The following is a 22,739-nucleotide window of genomic DNA, read 5'->3' as shown; positions in this document are numbered from 1 at the left end:
TTCTTATTATGGTGAAATTGAATTTTCTGTGGCTTACAGGCTTTGTGAGAGAGAACTGTCTCCTGTTCRCCAAAGTGGGAGGTAAAACTCCAGGCACAGAGAGAATAGTTTTCACGTGTTTATTCTTGCAAAGGAAATCCTTCTAACTTTCTGCTTCCTGAAGTAGGATTCCTAATAAGTTTGACATATGTTAATGAAATTCTCCATCAGTGTCTCAATACTTTGTTGCCTAAACCAGCAGGTTTGGGGTTTGTTGTTTATACCTCCTTAAAGAATTTTTAGGATTGCTGCAATGTTTGCTGTGTTCTCTGTAACAGATCCTTAAAAAATTTCTTAGCAGGCCAGACTTGATAATTGATTAATTCTTGGACATTTCAAAAGAAATCCTGGCCACACTTATATGAAAAATAAATATGGTCAAAAATAACCAGTAACTTTACTCAAAAGATGAAAAACATATTTAAAATGCAAAAGAGATTTTCCTTGCAACACAGGGTTAGATGATCAAAACTCTAGCATGAAGTAGAAAACTTCTATGTGCATTAAGGGCATAAAAAATAGAAAGTATAAGGAAGAGTAAAAATGCTTTAAATCAGATTTGAAATTTGATTCATTCCCTAATGGGTCAAGAACCTAATCAGCTGGAGGATAAATGCTTTACTGTCTTACTGRTATGAATATATCCCCCACCACTAATCTGAAATTTGTTACTATGTGTTCTGGTATGTGTAGAGACTAGTTCTGTCTGTTGCAAAGTTTAGCARTACTGAACCAAAATCCAAATATTACCCCTAGGAAATCTCCAGTCATCTTAATCATGTGCTTGAATTATGCATATGAGACTGTGGTGTCTGGAGATTACTGCTTAGGGACTGGTATCAATGTAAGTGTATTATTAGGRTGGATAAATTACACCCAGCAGTACAATTATGGCATCCCAGTTTGCCAGGTTGTGTCTTATCTCCAAAGGCTGGGTTCAGGGCTTAGGGAGGCTGCAGTTAMAAATTCCCCCCTCATTCTTGAAATCTGTTTTATAATAGGTCTGAACAAACAGGCTTTACACTGACAMWKTGTCAGTGTAAAGCCTGAGACCATCCCTTATTCTTTCACAAGCTGTCCTCATCTCTTTTGTACACAAGTGTTTGTTCCTATACAGCAGGAGACAAAAGCATTACAACCCCACCCAGAGACAGACAGGGACTATCCAGGACATGGATAATGTATTTCACTAAGTGTTCCTTGCAACTGCAAGAGGTCTGTGGGACAAAACATGAATWTTGAAGACCAGCTTTTAAATTATTATCTCTAATAATTTACCATCTACACAGGATCAGCTTGTTGGCTGTTTCAGTCCTTTTGGGGTTGTACTTMTCTTTTGGTATTTGATTTTGTGGCTTTTTTCTGGTTTAAATTTTCCTGCTTCTGTCTCATAGATTAAAAGCCTTCTAGCAGTTTTGTGTTGAAGTCATGTGAGTTTGCCAGTGTAGGAAAAAAAAAAAACAACACAAACAAACAGCAAACAAAAATCATTYGGGGTGAAATTGGGTTGGACTCCCWGCTCTCCTCCCAGGGTGAGCTCTTAGCTCTTGGCTGCTCTCGATGGCAGTGTCTAATCAAGCTCTGAGTTGAGGAGCCTGCACAGGAGACAACAGAGACTTGTTTTCATGGAAACGCTGTTTAATATCCTGTCAGTTTTGTTTATTATTTTAATAGAATAGGATTTATTCTGTAGTCACAAACTTCACATTATATTTGCAATTGTAATATTATTTGAAAGTGGTGCTCCAAAAACTCATCATTCAGGAAGTTAATGGGAGTTTTTCCAGTTGGTTGTACTGATACAAAAGTGTGTTTGCACCAAGAATCTGGGAATACATGAGCAYAACTGAGATGAGAACTCTCACTGAGCCAGGGGTCAGGGGTTTTGTCACAAGGGATGTGACACTTCTTGAGCGCTTCATCTTTGTTTTCAGCAAATCCCTGATCAGGAAATARAGTTCATAAGATATAATTGATGGGATTGTTTGCACTTTGAGGAAGCAGTAGCAGTGCCTAGTTTGCAAGTAGTCTATAAACAGAAATATCTTTGCATGAAATAGTGGTCAAATAAGTAGTATTTTTTCAAATTAGCTCATGAAGGATTAACAAAGAAAAACCAAAAGGCCAAATGAATCCTTTTACACCCCATTGTAAGCAGTTCCCCCATCCCTAGTATTTATGGTTTCAGTRCTGTGTTGCTTGTATCCTATCACATGAAAAGCAATAATACTTTTTTGTGGAATCCATGGTCTTGTTTCGAGGAAAATAATCTCCACTATGAGGCTCACAGATGTCTGGAGCTATTTGATTACATTYCTCTTGGCAGAAGGCATCCCTGGTTTTTGGTGCAGCAGAAGGCAGGAACAGGCAGTGCTGGGAATGCACCTTACTTTCAACACCACCTCTTTTCCTGCAGATTGACAAAAATTGTTAGTTACAGCATCTAATGCAACATGATTGCATTATAACATCCTCTACTGSTCTAATTTATTTATTAAGCCACACCTAATTAGGTAACATGGAATCATATCATCCTGGTGGAGATATTCTCATGTTGCCTGATGCTGTGCAAGGTGTCAGAACYCTTGTTCTGGCACAGATGTGGCTGYTGGGGCATGGARRCAACTCATGTGAGCACTCTGTGGCCATCCCACTCCCTGTGTCCTCCTGCCAGGAGGCTCTGTGGCTCCAGAGATGCCCAGTTATTCCTCCTGGTGCCCAGGCAGTGCTGGGGTGCAGCCCTGCAGGGAGCAGGGTGGTGCCTGGGGAGGGTGTGGGAGGCTCTGTGGGCTCTGCTGGGAGCAAGCAGAGACAACAGAATGGATTCTAGATTCTGTCACCCCAAATGGCTCGTGGAAAACCACGAGTTACTGCAAACTCACTGGCAGTGAAGCAGCAAAGCCCTGGGGAAGGATGTGGGGGAGGCAGCAGCAGTGGTGAGGCTTTGATGGGCTCGTGGGCTAATCAGCCCATCGGCTGCTGCAAAGGTCATGTCACAGAGCTGACACAAACCTCCTCCTCTGAAGTTCTCTTATAAGAATGCTGTAAAACTCCAATTCAACCCTGTATTATTTTATGAGCAGCAGATATTCCCCCAACACATAGAGAGAACATTCCCCTGCCTCCTGTATGGGAACATGGGGCCTTTGTATGTTGGAGTTGACACCATTTGTAAAGACACAACACAATGTGCTGCAGGAGGATTCCCACAGCTCAAGCCCCCAAAAGGATTCTGTTCTGCTGGCTCTCAGAGCCCCTGGAGTTGGACAGACCCACTGGAACCAGCTGTGGGCACTGGACCCTCCTCAGGGCACTCTGCAGCCAATGCCCGGTGCTGGCACCCTGCACAGTCCTTTGTGTGACCTGACCTTTCTGACCACTGACCCTTCTCTCCACCCTGACCCCCARCAGGGTGATGGTCATGCTGCTCCAGTTTTCCACCCTGGAGGTGGCTCTAAGGATCAGCCCATCCCCTCCTGCCCACCTGTGGCATGGATCTGCTCTGAAGGGACCCCGAGGCCTGAGGGCAGCAGCTCCCTGAGGATCTGAGCAGGTATTTTTTCTTCTTCTCCGCTCTCTCTGTGTGGGCATAGGCAATGAAACTGGCTTAACCTCTCCCAGCCACAGGTTGCATGTCTCTGGGATTTTCCAGGGCTAATACAGCTCCAGAAATCATATTATATGAGATAATAATYTCTCAGATAAGAGATGTTAATAACCTATTCTGTGAAACCCATGTTCCATTTCCTCTCTGTTTTCAGCAGAGACCAAATACATCCCATTAAACCCAGTGTGAAAGGTAGCCAGCTGCCTTGACAGGGCACGTTAGAAATTCAGCTTATTTTTCCCCTCCTCAAAAACACAGAAGGTTTATTGATAATATTTTCTGTTAGCCTAAAGCATCTTTTTTAGAAACAAGTGTCTCTCTTGTGGCTCTTTATCAGTGTCACTTCAAGCTGAAATGTTTGCAGAGCAGACCAGGAGTGCTTTCTAACCACTTTGTGTAGATTTAAATGTATATATTATGCAGGGCAATAGGCGATCAGACTCTGTGGAGTATCTTCAGAAATAATTGAAAGCAGGACTTGTTCCTGGTACTTTGTTAATAGTAGCAATAACTCTTCACATTTCACACAATGTTTGAGCTTTTAAAATTCTGCTSTGCCATTCTGTGGCCAGGAGTGAAAAGTGAAATCCTTTCAGATCTCTTGTGATTTAGCAGACAGCTTTAAGGGGTAAATCTGAGATAAAGAGGAATAATTAACTTTTTCAGAAGTCACTTTCAGCCAGAGAATTTAAATCTTACTTTTAATCTTTCAAATTGACCAYGAACCTTGCATTCACTCTATGTTGTATAAAATTATGTGTTATRATATTTAAGTAAGTAGGACTGCACTGTGGACAAAATGAAGTGTGGAAAGTGTTTTGGAGGAGATACAAGCAAGTAAATGTGAAGTATATGAAAAATCTAATCAATAAGGTAACAGTTTCAAAATAAAAACATTAACTGCTAGAGAATCAAATAAATCATATCAGTTGTGTGGAGCAGCACCATTGGATTAAATTATAGAGTGGTGAGAAGTAGAACACATCAAACACAAATAATCTCTCCCTGTCATTTATTTTGGTTTATAGTTGAAGGTGTAGGAATTGCTTTCCCCTTGCAAGATGGGAAAAAGGAGGAAAGAAGCATGTGTAGCAATAGCAGCACAGCACAATCTGAGCCATGTCACAGATTTACAAAATGTCACACTCTGCCACGGCGAATGAGCCACTGTCACACCCTTAAACAGCTCTTTTGATCTATCCTAATGCACAAATTATGGTTGTTGTCACGTCTTATTACTATTATCTTGTGGAAGATTGAAATGTTTTGCTCTCTGRTAGCAAATTCCTAATAATTTACCTGCCTGAGACACAAAGAAAGAAATTAGGTAAAATGCCAGCTTTTTCTGGAGTTGTTTAACAGTTGCTTAATGGTATTTAATACACTTTGCTACAAGGATGCATTTTGAAAATTCAGTGTGTATATTTCCAGGGGCAACTATGTGGCCCCAGTTTAATCTAAAGCCCCCATGACACCAGAGGAACCTGATGGAGGGGACAGACAGCACAGCTTTYCATCATTTAGCCAGCACAGATCAACAGAATGGCTGTGATACTTTCAGTGAGGTGAATAAGGGCTGTGCTGAGAGGAAGATGAGATATTGGATGTAGTCCTGCTCAGCCAGTGGTAAAGATGTCATGGCAAAAATGAYACCATGCCCTGGCTGGTGGCAGAGGCTCAGTGTCCCTCCCTGGACGGTGGATCATGTACTGTGTCARCAAAATAACTTTTTGCAGCATTTTTAAACAAACCAACCAACAGTCCTTTGCTTGTTTCAATCCTCCAGTCTGTCAAACAGGAAAGATGAAAAATAGAAATCCATAAAGTGGAGCTCCATCAGCAGGGTGGCAACTTTTACATGGTTCAAGCAGGATGTGGTTACCCACACCAGCTGGGAGCAGTCTGTCTAGGATTATCCATGCAAAATGCCTTGGAGGAGGCTGCTTGGTCATGTTTTCCATATATTTGGAGGAAAATGTTCCATGTATTGCATGTTTGGYTGGACCCTTCCAGCAGGCAGGACAYGGCCAAGYAAGGGTATGCAGAGGGCTGCTCATCTCCAGAGTGGAACGTCCATCCAGGGTAGGGAATGGAAGGAAAACTACAGTGCACAAAATCAGTCAGTGAGGAGTTTTTTGTGGGCAGCTTCCTAAACAATATCAGAATATAAATCACACCATCCAAAATTAATAGGCTCCTCGACCACTTTAGTTTATCAACATTCTGGGCCATTCCCCAGAAGCTGAAGTAAGTTTGGTGAATTCCATCAYGCTTCTTAAGTGGATAGAATGCCTTCTAACCTTTTTATTGTCCTTTTAGTGTCTAAACCTGAGACTATTAGGGCTGTAAAATGATTTATAATGATGRAGTAATTTGAGTCATTTTATTAAGCCCTTTGTGGATGAAATKGAGAGTTGCTGGGGCTGTGTTTTCTTTGAACACACTCCCTCTGCCTGTGCAGAACACGTGTGCAGCTCCTCAAGAAGTGAGGATSCAAACCATATGGTGGAGTCTGGGATGCCAAAGTGCATTTCTAACCTCTTAGCRATAATTTAGATGTGTTACAGCAGTGTCTCTCAAAACACTGAGAAAATCTTCTATGGTTTTAATGTATGTTATTACTCATAGTGAAATGATCTGTCAGTAGCTGTAGTGATTGAATTACTATTCCTAAAGAACAGCAGTCTCATTTTATTCCCTATCYATATTTTCCTTCCTGGCTTCTAAAGACCATTTTCTTTGAGGTGATGTTTGGTTAAGCTCATGTGATTTTATTTCTGGATATTTTTCTTTGTAATTACCTGTAGGACRGTTACTTTTAATAAGATTTTTACATACTGAAATGCTGATATCTAAATGTGGTTTCTCTTTGAAATTCAGTTGAGGCTTTTCAGTTGTATTTTTCACAGTGTGCCCAGAAGTCCCATGTTTAGGAATATGCAGTTCTCTGGTTCTGCAGGATCTATTCTTTTTATTCATTTGCTGAGTTGCAGATTCTTTGAGAAGAAAGAGTATTTTGTGTAGTTATTTACTGAGTTTGGGTCACAACACACATCCAAGAGGTGCTGGGGTACAGAGAGTTGAGCAGATGCAATAACATTCACTGAACTGACAGCAGGACGTGTAGAAATGCTCAGGTCAAACATTCATTGGTTCCCTTTAACAGAAAGACTTGGTAATGCTCAACATTGAGGACACCTTTGGCAAACAGGTATTCTGAATTTAGCACAAAATCTTCTATTAATACTGAATTCTCAAATGCAGTGTTAGTATTGTTTCCTCTACTTTTCTTTCCTGACAGTCATTTGAATACTGCTTTTAGTTTCTWTTCTATTTTGAAATCTGATTTTCTTTCCAGGCCAGTGTAATACAGACTGATGCCAGGATAATTAACAGAGCATGATGGATAAYGTAAGGATTTTTTTCAGTTATGTTTGAAACTGTGAAAAGTCAATTCTCTTTCATTGCTTTTCCTAGTTTTGTAAATGTGCCTCAATGTTCAATCAGTTATAATTGTACATAAAATCAAAGGATCCTCCGGATCAACACCTTAGAAACCAAAGAAATCTAAAAATCATTCAACCTGGGATGGAAAACCCTGAAAAGAATTAAAAGACAGTGCTACATATTCGTGAGGTTTTAGAGTGATGAAACTTGTATTTGAGTGTAAAATGCTCATGTTTGTTAATCTCTTTTCAAAAATTCACAGGGCAGCACAGCTTACTGTGTTATTTACCAAGCTTACTGGCTTTTTGGGAGGACAGTTCAAGGGAGAAGATGTTCTGTCTCTGAAGCCATCCATGGTTGCTTTTCAGTGGCTGTGAACAGATGCTGACCAGGTAGGATTCATCAGGCAAACTTATTTAGACCTCTCTCAAGTTCATGATAACTAAGAAAAATTGRTAGGATTTGGGTTTTTTCCCCTTSTCTYTCTTTCTCTCTGAGGGATGCAGGTTCTATTTTATTTCTTGTTTCAAAACTACCATCACTGTGAAGAGCTTAACTTTGTCATAGAGTTTTGGACCATATTGGAGGTGGTTCCAGGAATGGAGGATTGTCTGGATTTARGGGGAAAAAAGTAATTCCCAGCAATCTGTTGAAATTTATAGGAGTTTTTGTTATAGCAAGGCCATCAGATGCTGCTCTTGGTGCCATGGAAACAGGCGTTGCTGCAAACAGGGGAGGCTGCTTTCACTCCATTCCTATTTCAGAAAAAAATAAAAGAAAGAAAATAGATGTTTGTGGGCTGAGACATTTAAAGTACTCTGCCCATGTCTTTTAGTAGTGCACATGCCCTGGCAGAGGGAGCAAGGTACTGACACACACCTCTRACTGACTCAGTCTCATGAAACAAAACTGGAGCAGCTCTCCACTGGTCTGTGATCATGAATAAATGGGCAAATAAGAATCTCACTGTTGAGCAACCCAGCCAGAGTGAAAGGGGATGGAGATTTCTAATTCCCTTTTGGTCCATGATGCAGCTTGAACTGCAGGTTGGACTGGAACTGCAGCTAATTTGGGCCCAAACTAGTCAATTCCTAGTGATTTTCCATATGAGAGAAGGAAGAGGCAGGAGAGCACTGACATCACCATGAAYTCCCGCATTTGTTTCTGTACTCAGATATGCCAAATTTTAGACAATTTTACATGTTTCAGTGCAATCCCCTCTCCATATTCTTAGTAAGATATCATAACAAGTAATTTCTCTCTCCAAAAATTATCTGTGGGAATCAGCATAATGGTTTTCCCATTTGAAAYACAGTAAGTGCCTCACACAGCAGCAATATTCAGAGAGCATCTGTTGGGATTGTTGTCATAGAGATCCCAGGATTGCTGCACTAAATGTATAAGACTYCATGCAGCAATTTATGTGCTAAGTTTTATAGCTTTAATATATCAGCTGGAGATTTCCATTTGAAGTTTCCTCAGCTTTCTTTGCTGAGTGGGAGGTGGGATTTTCCCTCGAATCTCAGAGAATGAAATCAGAGAGATTAATGTGAGATTTTTGTAAGACCTTACATGTTAACAATCATCCTAACATATTTTAGAGTTGAGAATGATCACATCTTTCCATAAGATTCATGACAAATCCAGATTTCTTTCTGAACTGCACATGTATTGTTTGTTCTTCATTTTATTCRGTAATACAGCAGTTTGTTACACTTAAGCTGATGTTTTTCCAATTTCTTTACATTGACTCATATTGTTTCTGTGCTTGTGTGAAGATAAAGCCAAGGAGACAGAGTCTGGAGCAACACATCCTTGTACTCCATGCTTTATCCATTTATTTCTATTTTCTGTGATTTTCAAGGTATACTGGAAAATAATTTAAATAAATTGGCACATAGAGCTGTATTACAAACCTTGAAGAAAGCCTAAATAACTTTGGCAGGTCATAGAAAAAATATTTTAAAAACTATTAACTGTCTGTCAAGTTGCCCACTGCAGAGCCTTCAGCTGATTAGCTGCTTTCTGGCCCAGTGGAAATCAATTGCACAGAAAACCTTGAAAGCAAATCATTGGATGTAACATGGAAAACATGATCTTTTTTAGGATATGAGGAAAGTTTCTGGAGAAGGATAGTATTTATTTACTGAAAACTGCCAAGGTTGGCTGTTTAATTATGTGTTGGCCCTGCCAAGTCTCTATGTTTGTAGGGATAAAGATGGAGGTTTCTTTCACCCTGGAGTGAAGGAAAAGCTTTTGTCTGTCTGCAAACATTAACTAGGGTAAGAGAACACCCTGGGTTAAGGATCTGCTGGGTGTAATTGCCAGCTGGGCAGGAAYTGGGCATTTCTAAGTTCCATCAACTATCACGTAGCACAGAGGGACAGACAGACAACAACAGGCTCTTTTCAGCCCTAAATGGGAGTTCACAGAGCTCACCACAAGATTTGTTTGTCCTGGGACAGGAATCCYAAAACTGCTGTCACACCAAGACCTGTCCCAGCCCCTTTGTGGGTGCAGAGGTGCAATGGGAGCTGAGGCTGGGGCCCAGTGTCACTGGGCCATCACTGGGCTTTCCCTACCCAGTGAATCACTGGACAAAAGCAATAAATCACAAGCTCTTGCAGCTTCCAGAGCTCTCTGCTGCCTGACACAACTCATTCACATCCATTTTAAGTGCAGGACTGCACGTGGTGGTTCAGGCAGTAGATAATGGTGGGCTCAGAAAGACAACGTGTTTGTTTCTTGCAAACACCATTACCACGCCCAGTGGGCTTAATGCTGCTTATTTGAGGTGGAAAATTGCATGGGCAGGGGACAGGGCACCTAGGGAAACAAACGGGATCAGTTTGTTCTGATCTCTTGGACACCTGAACATCATTACTACACATCCCTTCCTGCTCAAAAGGGCAGTGCCTTCACTTGAATTTCATCTGCCATATTGTGTGAATATGACATTTTAAAACTCTGGATTTAGGAGATGTATTCTGATGCAAAGAGTACAAGGGAAATATTTCCTTTGCACTTTCTTGTCTCTGACTTTTCCCTGACAGAGTCAGAGGTCATGGTAGTGGGATAGCCAGGAGGGAAGAGCACAGGGTCCATCATTTGATCTTACAGCAGCTTGGATGGAAGAGCTTGGGTTGTGTTCCCCATTYCCACAGCTCCTTTGGGCTAATACAAAATGCATAACTAAGCTCTGTCAATTATTTGCAAAGTAAAATAGCAATTAGAGGGGAGAAACAAGAAGGATGAGAAGCCTTTGGTTATCACTCTTCCTGCTGGGAGACGATTAAGCAAAGTGAGCGGCAGCTGTGGGGAGCCACCAGTCATCCTTCAGCATGGGATCATTGTCACTCACCACAGATGCCATTCCCTTCCTCAGCTGGGATRTTCCATTTATTTCAATTACTGGATGCAGTCGAGCTGAGGAAATATTTGCTTGTTCCTTTGGTTTTTGCATTTCTCCTGTACCTGAAGTTCCCAGTACTTGTCTCATCATTAATATTTCTCACCACAGTGCGTCTGCTACATCARCGAAGGTCATTCCCTGTCAGCTCACACAACTAGAGAGGCATCATCTGTCTTTCCAGGATGGTGTGAGGTACTCAGCCATACCTGTCTGTCTGACTCCAGTTTGTCTTGCCATCTGTCTTGTTCCCATGWGTAACATCTAATTAACACCCGTGGTAATTAATAATGCTGGGGGGTCTTTTCTATTACCTGTTATTGGTGTCAGCAGGGATAAATCAGCACRTGGAACACAAAGGAAATTGTGGTATTCAGTGATGGAGAACATAAAAAATGCACTTACAGATTTTAAATATTCATAAAGTAGAAGGCAGGGACTACAATTTTTAATAGAAGATTGTGTATCTTGAATAAAACTGATATTTTACTACTTCTTGGTAGTAATAGTTTTACTATTTCTTGGTAGAGAACTTACAGGCCCGTGTGTAGTTGGTGGCCTCTGCACACACAGAACACAGTTCAATAATCAGTTCACGGCCACTGCCTTGGAGAAATAGTTGATTTGTATTGTTTTTGAGTTTAATTGTTTGAAGGTTTTGACAGTGGTGTTTGGCCTTTTGAAATTGTCAATTTGAAATGTATTGGTCTGTAAAAAATTGCAGGGTAAATGTTGAGTGCAATTATTCTCCATGGATAATCTCAATTAGAGCAAAACATTTGGCCATCGATGTCATAGAACATGATTTCTGTCACAAACTCCTTGCATGATCACAAAAAGGATTATTTCTGGTTTTAAAATCGGATTGATTTCTGTTTTTTTTGCAAAATAATTCATATTAGTCATTAAACAGACCTTTGCTTTTAGGCCCCCCAAACATGTGGGGGAGCAGTGCCCCAGTGGCACAAAAATCCATGCCTTGTGCATGTAACATCCAGGAAAGGTGGAGTATTGACATCAACACTAAGAGATCTGCCTCAGAACCAGAAAGAAACTCAGCCAGGGGCTGGAGGAGGAATTCCCATCCCCAGCTGTTCCCTCTGGTCAGTACCACCCCCAGACACGTTGTTCCTTTGTTATTCCACACACATTTGAGCCAGAAGCAATCATCACTTTACCACTCAGCTCTAAGAGGTAACACAGGAGGAGTTGTCTAAACCCTGTTATTTTGTCTAGGATGCTTTAACAGGACTGCAGGAAAACCTTGCCCTTCGCTAGCGCTGTTARGCTTCCTTCTGAGAATACCCCAGAAGGATTCCCAACTTTTAGTCTTCCAGAAGCAGAAGATATTTTACTAACGTAATTCCTATTCTGCATACATTTTCATGCAGGATCAGGTTTCCCATTGTTGAAGGATAATTTTTTCAGCTTAGGTCATTTTTTTAATAGAAAAGAAGACTTTCTCATGCTGTGAGCTGTTTTGTAAAAGAAAAATTACCTTTTTCGCCATCAATTTTTYCAACTCCTTTGCAAAGATTAATTAAATCTGAATCTGTCTCAATTACTTGGGGATTGTATTTCATTGTAACTAATCACATTTCATTATTTTTGTAGATTAAGCATAGGGACTGGTARTGTGGCTTTAGAGCTCACTGAGAGTTCTACCTGCAGCTCTGGGTTTCTGAACTTGAGAGAAAAAGTGAAATGCTTTTTTGTTTGCTGCCCTGTGTTGCTTTGAATGCAAAATCTTGACAGAGCAAAAGGCAGTGGATATAAATTGATTCTCAGAGAATTCCAATTGTTGATTGTTGGGGGTTTTTATGGATGTTAGGCTTTTTTTTTTTTTTCTTTGCCCATCTGGACATAGTCCTAAGTGACCTGTTCTGATTCTGCTTGGACTGCAGGATCACCAGAGATGCCCTCCTACCTCAGCTTTCTTTATGGCTATGAATTACCATCTTGAAGAACTGCAAATGTCTGAAGTCTGTTTATCACATTTAACCCCTGCTCCCACTTGGCCTGAGTAGCCAAAAATTATGAATAAGCAAAGGAAATAGTTAGGAAAATGCTCCCAAAATTGCCATTTGCTTTCTGCCCTGATGGAGTTCGGAGTTATTTAAATGTCACAAAAACAGTGTATGGARTATGATAAATGAGGTGCCCATTTCAATAAGCTTACACACCCAAAAACAAATGCTGTCCGTGCATTTCTTAAATGTGATTTCAAAGAATTGTAATGCTCTTCCTCAGAATTTCCAATTAGGTAAGTGCAGAAAAAGTAGATAAATCAAAAAGGCAGTGATTGGGACACAGTATGGCATTTATTTTTACATTCTRTGCTTGACTATTATGTTTTTATTCCATCCTCTTTTGTCAAATTTAAAYGTTTAAGATAATTTTAATCCTGGCTGCAGCTTCCTGATGAGTCTCCTCTAGTTTTTGTTTTTTTTTTTTTAATAATGTTTTGCACGCATTCCTTTTTCCCACCTACTCCAAACCCTGTTAAAACCTTGCACTGCAGCCTTTGCCTCATGTCTTTCCAAACTTTCTTGGCTGGTGTGTTGGCACAYAGAGAAAGGGAAAATTTATGGCTCAGGGAAAAATTCAATTGTTATATATACTGGTGGGTTACTCGTCCCAGAATTACTTCAATAACTAACAGTGATTTATTTATTTTTAGAAGAAAAATGATCTCATGTTTTGTTTAAGTCATATGAAAGCAAAAGGAAAGATAAAACAGAAAGAGAAGGCACTGCTTTTTGCTGATGATGCATTTGATGGATGTCTCTCTGAGGACCTGATTGAACTCGGTGTTATACCCACCAAATRAAGATAAAGCATTGGTGAAGGGTTTGTGGAGTACATGCCCAAAATCAATTATGCTCACGTGGAGATCTATTAATCTATTTCTTCCTGTTCAGTCTACCCAGCCTCTTTTAAATGGCTTTTTATCATTCCAAACACAGGTTACCTTTTTTAAGTGGTGGTACAGTTCGGATGGTTTGCATTAATATCAGAATTGTGTCTCATATGTGAAGAGCCCTTTCACCCCTTCCCCATGCTCAGCCCAATTACCTTAACTCAGTTTTAAACCATTTCTTCCCACAAAATCTCTGAGTCATAGGGACACTGACCCTTTCTGCAGAGGTTTGGTGGGGTTTATCACCTTCTTTGTTGGTAACACAGCAACCTGGCAAAGATTCCTGTRTGAAAACAACAAACAAGTCCTGCATATATGAGGCTGTACAGTGGAAAACACAGCACAGAAAAAGAGATAKCCAGGAAATTGTCTCTACTGAATGATTTTTTAGAGAAATGCAGTGGAGTCCAGAGCCGGAATATATTAGATGCTCTCTCCATTCCCAGAGATGAGAAAGACAATCTGATCACAGACAATGCCTAATCAAGGAAGATGGAGACAGAGCAAGCATTGAAGGAATGCTAAATAACAGTTGGGAATTTTGAATTCTAAAATTTTGTCAAGTTTTTACATTGAGGTTACCTTGTATTTCTGAGGTTTCCAGAAACATGGTAAGAAGTTAACTCCATTCTGCTGCTTTCCATCTAATATTTCATCATGTTAAYGGTGTAAAAGGTTGTTGATCAGGCAGGTAGGCAAAGCATTCCAAATGAATCCCAAAGCATAGCACAGATAATTTTCATTCTGTCAGTGAATGACTGGCATTAGAATGACCCACTAGCTCTGTCTCCAGACTGAAATATTGGCAGCTAAAATAGAGAAATCCTGGCAGTGAACTCCAGCATGGTATGGAAGCACTGGTTGGATTTGATAATGCTAAGGGTCTTTTTTCAACCTAAATTATTCTGAATGGTTCTATGAAATAAGTGATATCCATGTAGTGTTTTTATGAGGCCAAAAGCATTGCCATGATTTGGTGTAGTGAACAGTAGCACTCTTATGACACAACAAGCAGTGTCTTGGCTGATTTTTTTGTGGCTGTTCTCGTAAGTTCAAGGAGCTGTGTGCTAAGGCCTCTAAATCCCACATGAACACATTGCCCAGGAAAATCCCCTGTAAGACAGGAGGCACTCGGGCATCTTTGCACTTAAGATTCCATGTTTTGCTCCAGGGCTGGATTTCCAGCTTGTAGCTGGAGGAGCAGCTCTTCAGGGATAGAATTCACTGGCTTTAAAGTAGTATCTATCTTAAGCAGCCCCAAGGAAAGAGAAAAATCACCTTAATTTTAAAAGGTGGTGCCTTACAGCTCTGCAGGTGGGCTTTCACTCAGACATGTTCACAGACATCTGTCTGAGTCTTCTGGTATTCTGGCCAATAAAGTGTTTGAAATGCTCTTTTTTTTTTTTTTTTTTTTCTGTATAAGCTCTCTAAAGAATATTAAAAAAAAAAAAAAAGCTAAGAGGAAGCAGCACACAGAGCACATACATCCCCATGGCACTCCAGAGCTGCAGCCCTTAGGACTTCTGCTGATGTGTATCATGTTGTATTTAAAAATGAGGGACCCTCACAGATCCCTCTCCTCTGCTGAAGTGAATTAACATCCTGTCCAATAGACCCTTACCAATTATCTCAGCCCTGGGCTTGAGTGTAGAGTTCCTGTCAATAAAGCCTGATAAACAAATGTAATACTTTGAGTCTTTTAAAACAGGGCATCAGATTCGTGGCTGTAAATGTCATTGACTTTCTAAGCAGGATTGGACTTTTGCTGGTATTTCATTCAAAGCAAGTAGCCAGTGTATAAATCCTTAGTTCTGTGATAAAGCCAGTGCATGCAAAATTAAACTAGATGAAATCTAGAAGCCTGGGGGTGTTTTGGGTGAGTTTACAGTTTTCATACTCAGCCTTTCTTCTGAGTTAATTAATAAATGTTTGGRATTTTTGCAGCTGCAGTCAACTCCTGTAACATATTGATTAGCAGTATATTGACAAAAATTGTTCTCTTTGTTAACAAGAAACAACACAGTGATTGATAGGTTACAAAAGATATGCAAAGTGTACAGACAGATGTTTGGAGAAGTGACACAGTCAATAATGATGGAAATTGGAGCAGAATTCTCCAGCTCAGCCTTGATTACTGWGCAGAAAATGATCCTAGGCTTTTAGGTAAGGAATAACTTACTTTCATTCTGTTGTTGTTGTCGTTGTTAGTATTAGTATTAATCTGAGTATTTTCTAGCCCATAACTACCAGGGTTACGAAACGGGTTTTCTCAGACTGTACCATCAAGACTTTCTGATTCCAGGTAAATCCAATTTGGCAGAGCAAGCACTGAAACTGCTCCCAGCTCTCTAATGTGGTTCAAGTCAAAATGGTGTTTGACATCAGCATGACATGAGAAGGAAATCTGTTTCAAACATAGGGAGATGACTTCAGAATACATTCCATGAAGCTTTATTTAGTGTAAGGAATTTTTTTCCACATGAATTGATAGGAAAGTGATATTAGAGAGACAGTCCATTTTCACGCCTCTTTCAATCTGTCAGATAAAACCACAAAGGTGGTTGTTGTTGTTTAGATTTCTAGTTTGTTTTCTCAATTTGTGGATGCCATTCTGATAAAAAAACCCTCTTTGCAGAGGTAAGAATTGAGCCCAACTATCAAACTTGTCCAGGTCACTCCTTTTTTCTTACTTAGTGTAGGAAGAAAGAGGCAGAATCAAGAGAAAGGAATTKGAGAGCTTATGAGAGAGAAGAAAAGATAAAGGAACACCTTTTTTTAGCTGAAACCTGGCTTCAAGAAGCMTTTCCTTTCCTAGCACTGCTTAGGTCTGAAAAGATCTACTCATAGTAAATTCTGGCCCAGGAAAATGATTTTTTAGCTCATTTGGCTTTTAAGGCCTATYCTTCATTTTCCTTTTGTTCTGTGGCAATACATAGATCCAAACCTTTGCATGGAAGTTTCTCCTGTTCSCTATACCATTCCCCTTTATGGGTAAGGCTCTGAGTGGGCTTTTTCCCAAGACAGGTTTAAAAATGCTGTAATACAGTCTTCAATAATTACACTTGGCATCACATTTCCAGAATCCTGTACTGTTTTTGCTTTCTCTGAGAAATGTTTTCATGTGAGTTTTCTCCTAAATCACTGTGAATGCAACAACTACATATGAGTGAGGGCAAAGAAAACCAATCCAGGGTGATCAGTGAGGACTTCAAATGGAAGCTTTATTCTTTTGAGTCCTCCTGAAGGACTGAAAATACTCTTGCTGACTTAAGGAGAGTAGATCAAGGTGTAGGGACTGGTCAGGGAAGCATTTTCAAATGATGGGAAATATTTTCTGTACACTGAAAGGAGCTTGCTATGTTGAAGGTTGAAAGGGAAACAACCAYGCAGACAATGGGTTCACAATAAGAGAAACCACCAAAGCCTGCAGGCTTTATTTTGTATGGCTTCCTACTAGAAATAACATAAAATGCAATGAACACAACCCTCACACATACATACACATGGCAAATTTATGTGGCATTGGCGGGATGTGAATTTAATAGGCCTACRCTTAGTTGTCTCATGTGGACTGTCTTGCCCAATCCATCTGGGATACATCTAAAAAGAAGAGAAAAAATCCACCCTCACAACACTTCATTGATCTTTCCCCCATTTCTACTGTATCATTTCTGTCACTTTACATGATGACAGTTCTCAGACATGGGCAGTTGCTTCCTTTTATACATTTCATGGGTATTGAAATGTCTGATCAGCCCTGTGTATGGCCAAGAGGACAGAGAGGTCTTTGGGGCATCTCCTCATTCAGGACTCACTGATTTCACAGGTCCCTCCATCAACCCCTACAGACAAGGGGGTTTGTCCTGCATTTGCTGAGTTCAGTGAATCTTTTGTCTGGACTGATGTGAAAGACACATAAAACTTGAAAACCCTCTGCTATGTCAAAGGGATGAGCACTGGGTTGGCTGTTAGAGCTAATTGGGTGTAAAGCAAGCAACTCCTCTGATATGTGGTAYTAGAATCATACTACAGAAAACAGAATATTATCTCACCCATTAGCATAGGAAACAAATTCCATACCCTGGGTTAAACACAACTGGTGATACAAAGCCTTTACAAAACTTAAAAGTTGCAGGGTAAAATAAGAACAGGTGAACAAAATCCAGGGGCTGATTGCAGCACATCCAATCAAGGAGCTCCCCTCAGCTGCGGTGGAGCCCCAGGAACGCTGAGGTGTCACCACCTGCAGCTGGGCTGGCTCCCTGGCCAGGCTGCATTCCCCCTCCAGMAGCCAAACAGGGCTGATCTCCCGCTCCTTTTGTAGGGTATTCCTGGTCTTGGATCCCTCATGGCTGGGGATATTCCTGTCCTGGGATCGTTCGTGGCTGTGGGATATTCCTGTCCCGGGATCCTTCATGGGTAAGGATGGCAGCTGCTTCTCTGTGAGGGTGGGAGGAGGGTAAGGGTCTGAGGCAGCTTCGTGTGAGGGCCTGGTTTGGGTGGGGAAAGGGAGCTGATTGTTACCAGGACAGAAGAAACTGGTGGGTTTTGTGAATCTGAGAGCTGTGTATGTTCATGCTTTGTGAGGTTTAATATTCTGGGTATTTGAAAGCGCTTAGGTTAGAAAGGGTTTCTGTATTTGGAGGGKGTTTTTTGTTTGTTTTTTGCTATTAAGTTCGATCTTTAAAGTCTTTAAATTAGGAATAATGTGTATGATAAGCTAGCTTTCTCCAGCAATATCCTTGAAAATGAAGGTACTTTTGTAAGGGAGGGGTACTGTTTGTTTGTGGGCTTTAGGGGTTTTTTCCCCAAACATTGAGGACTGAGGGGAAGAGGTGTTTGCAACGTGGGGTAGAAAAGGTCTCTCTTGCTTGAGAGAGGGTGGAAACACTGTGACTCAAAACCTGGCTGTTCTTGCTGTTCTTGGGTCTCGTCTGAAGGGCTTTTTCCCTTCATGGTAACCATAAACACAATTTGCAGTGGGTTATATTGCTATAAAAAATAAAAATGAACCACTTGCATCTACCTATGGCTTGTATCTTCTGCTTTGCAAAAGCAAAGTTAATGAGCAGTTAACGAGCTCAGCTGGGAATGATGGTGGGGATGAGTCCTTAGAGGGAGGGTTTGGGTTGTGTTAATGGCATTTTTGCCATGTGTATTGCATATTCATTTATCAAGTTTAAATGTAAATAGTAAGTAAAAATATGCAAGAGCTTGCTAATGTTTTCTTCCCCTGTATGTCTTGCTTATGAAATTGACCATTACTGGCTTCTGCTTGCATTCATTTTTAATATGAAAGTCATTTCACCAGTTGGAAAATTAATAATAGCTTTTGTGAAGTTGTTTAAATGAGTAGAACATGTGGTTAATGGTTTGTGGGGATCCAAGTTGGAGCAGCTAAAGCTTTGGTACAGAACCACTGCTAACGTGGTTTTGTATTGAAAACTCTATTTAAAACACTTACTAATTTCCTTTTGTAGTATATTATTTTTGGCAAATGCATGGCTCCCATATGAATTTTTAAACCTATAAAATGAGTTTTTCTAATAATAAATTGAGGTTTCTTTAGTAAGAAAAACCAAACTCTTGCCTCAGTATTGTTAATTATTAATGCTTGAACCTCCTCCTATGCTGTGGAACTTACAAATCTGAGTTAATTGTTTTATAAAATAAACTACAAAAAAAAAATAAAACCCTAAAAGTCAAAGGTGTTAAAATATACTCCTAGTACCTTTTGGTAGGTTAAGATCTGTGGTTTTGTTTTTTTCCCATCCTTTCCTTTCTGTTGAGAGTCATTGTAGAGCTTTGTTTTTGTCATTTTTCTTCACATCTACTGTCTTTTTGTATTCCCTGGAGGAAAAGCCAAATGCCAAGCTGAAACATAATTACAAATACACCTCCTAGTATTCCATTAAGACTGCATTTCATTAAAAAAAAATCTCAAAATCCCAAAGCTATCACAGCTAATGATGTTTGACGCCTGCTGATTGAAATTAGGACTAACAGAATAATAGCTGTTACATGTGCTTACTTAGGTTGTCATCTCACAGCATCATGTCTGGGAGATGAATTTAACTCTCAGCACAGAGATTCCGTTCCTTGGAGATCARCTTTCTATGGTAATCTCATGATATTTTGGGAAAAAAAAAATGGAACAACAATCTTTTAAGATTAATTGTTCCATATCTAACTATTGATTAYTAGTAGGTTGAGAAAATAGTTTCATTTTTGTCTCAATGACCTCTTAGCAGTGAACCAGAGTGAGCTCACAAGGACCCACCACTGCATAGGCGCTGCTTAGAAGGATAAAAGAGCATTTTTAATAGATGGTGGAAATCGCTGGAAGTGGTTGTTGCTGAAGAGTAATTCCRAAGTTTGAATTTATTCTGTTTGGCAGAAGGCAAGAAGCAGTCAAAATGGACAAYGCAAAGCACTGAAGGTCAGAGGAGAGCATTTTGCTATATCAGCATCYTTTGATGCTTTAATGAGCATTTTTTGATTATTCATCCAATTATATAATACCTTAAACTGATTTTACTTGCAAATATATTGCCCATTCTCAAGTCAAATGTGCCAGAGGACTCTGCAGTTTTTCATTTGCACAATATTTCATGACTTTTAGTGAAGTCATTATAATAGTGGCCTTTACTTTTTACAATAAATCCCAGGTATCAATTATATACTTAGAAATATGAGACATTATTTGTGACTTTGGAGATGATAATATAGCTGTATTTTTTTCCCCAAAAAAGAACTTTTTGTGCAGTTGTGAGTAGTGACTTTCTGYGACTGAGTTAATGAAGTCCTTGAATTTGTGCTGGGTCAGAACCTGTGCTGGTGTTGCCCATTTCTTACACAAGAGATTTAAGKTGTACAAGAGGCTTTGCTTCCCTACCCCTGACTTTGCTGAAAGTGAAGCCCAGCATTTCCCAAAAGGAAACTGGGTTCTCAGCTCACCCTGATTTCCACTGCTGCTTCCCACCCCAGGCTGGAGGAGGGGTTTTACTATRTAAAATGTTGCTCTGCAAGGCATTGAGTACCCACCTCTGCAATAACATAACCCCAGCACTTGATCCCAGGAGGAGGTCCGTGTAAAGGGAGAATAAAATGTACTGTTTTTAGCTGATACTACACTGGTTTAGCTGTATCTGGCACCTGAAGTTTAGCCACCTCCAGGCTCTTCCTCACAAATTCTGGGCTATTATCCTCATTGGGGCTTTTTTCTTTCTGTCTCATTTAAGATCCAAACTAATAACCTTGACTAACATTGTTTTCGAGGTTAGGAAAATCTTAACCTGCTGATGTTGTAATTGTGGGTAGCTGCTTTGTGCCCAGCCACAGAGAGGGTTGCACTGAAGCCCTTTACCTGCAGTCCAGAACAAGTCAGTGATTAAAAGGCAGTATCCTAGGAATTAGCCTTTCTGCTCCCTGGAGCTGCTGTTTCCATGGTATATGCTGAGAGGCAGGAGGCCAGGCCCTTCAGCATCAATCACACCAGTGACWCGAGACATGGACTTGCAAAATCTGCATAATCTTTCTTTCTAAAGCCATTTCTACTGTGTTGGCTGTCTCTGATGGAAGGCCRGTAGTTCTGCTTCCTCTCAGAAATTATTATCAGATTGAAGAAATAAATCACAAGAGAAATTTGTGCATGAAAGCTGCTGAAGCCAGCTGGTTTGGGAATTTCGGGGAATATTTCCTTCTGTGGCCTGGCTGAAAGAGCTGCTTGATCCAAATGCAAAGGCAGTTGGGAAAGACAAATACAAAATAATTAGCTCAGATTTTGAGCTCTTTGGCTGGTTTATTTCCTGGTAGACATTACCCTATTCCACTGTACTGATGTAGCCTTTGTTTTCCCGTGTGTGACAATTCGTTTTAAGATCTTCAAGGATCCCTATCTCTTAAACTGCAGTGTGTTGCTGACAGGAGCTGCAGTATCTCTTACCCCAGGAGCAGGAATTGTGCATGCAGAGCAAGTACCTTTATAAATGAGAGAGTCCTGCCAACYTGAGCTATCCATGGGACTTAATAGATGTTCCCAAAACAAGGCAGATATCTTGTGCCATTGTTAATAAGAACAGTCTTGAGCACTCTAAAGACCTTTGTGTAACCCTGCAGGGTAAASCTGATACTGCCAGTCATTTGTATGGGTTGTTTTCCATCACTGGGCTCTGAGGCTGCAGCCAACAGTTTTCAAGWGTGTACCCTGCCAACATTTTCCAATTATATGTGGTTCAAATACAGGCTTCCAAGAATTGTATAAAAAAACGCTGTCAGATCCCTGAAATCTCCAAACCAGACTAGTCAAATATTTCATAATGAGGGCTAAGAATGCTTTTCTGTGGTATAAATCATATTCCTGTATTTCAGTGTGTTTCATGTTGGGGTGTTTGTATGCCACTGRTGTTTACTTTTGTCCCATTCCCCCTCAAGTAAGAGCAGCTACAGTGTTGAAACATCCTCTCTGTCATCTTTAGCTGGTAGCACACTTTGCAGTATAGGGAATTTCTTGTTTAAGAACTTAAAAACAATTATTTGGGTGAGTAGTATTGATCTGAGGATTGTGTTCAAAGTACAAGTGTGTGTAAACTAGTGGGTTTAGAGATAGCAGTTGGTACATGGCTTCAAGTAATGCACTTCAAAATAGTGCTCGAGTGTTACTGTGGATTATGCTGAGTGTTTTATGTCATGTTTGGAGATATATATGCTCAGATGAGTTGCACTGCTTGGTTTACAGAGAATCAAATTATATCCRCTTTGATGGTGGAAACTACCAGCAATGAGAGTGACCCCTTTCCTCCAGCTGATATTAAAAATGTTCTTTGATATGATGGGAATTACTCAAATAGTATGATTTTTATAAAAGCTTGAAAGTAGGTGAGATGTTCTGCTGCTGTGTGGGAGAAAATACATTATTTAACATAAGAAACTATGCCTGGCACATTAAAGGGGGTTGGTTGGCTTGAACGCATTTGAATTCTTTATCATGACAGTTTGTGCTGCTAATGAGGTGCTATTGGGAGAGAAAGCCATTTTGCAGAGCTGCTTCCTCAGCCATTCTGCATGGTAATGAATCCCCCTTAAGCTTGGGGCCATAGGATTTGCCTTTCCCTCTCTGCTGTTGAAGGGGACTCCTCACTCCAGCAGAAGCTGCAATTAGAGCTTTGCTAGAAGGGCCTGTGCTGTCCTGTACATGCACCTTGTGGGTGTGGAGTGGGAAGAAAGCCTCTTTATGAGCAAAATGCACACTCTTTCCTTCTAAAGTTGCTCAGAACTGTGTTTTTCAAGGGCTTTCAGTATTTTATCCTGCATTTATT

Source organism: Malurus melanocephalus, unplaced genomic scaffold (genome assembly GCF_030028575.1).
Source record: "Malurus melanocephalus ecotype Western Australia unplaced genomic scaffold, MMel_1.1 scaffold_13, whole genome shotgun sequence".
Classification (NCBI taxonomy): Eukaryota; Metazoa; Chordata; class Aves; order Passeriformes; family Maluridae; genus Malurus; species Malurus melanocephalus.
The sequence above is the reverse complement of the archived record's forward strand: the minus strand, read 5'-3'. Positions refer to the sequence as shown.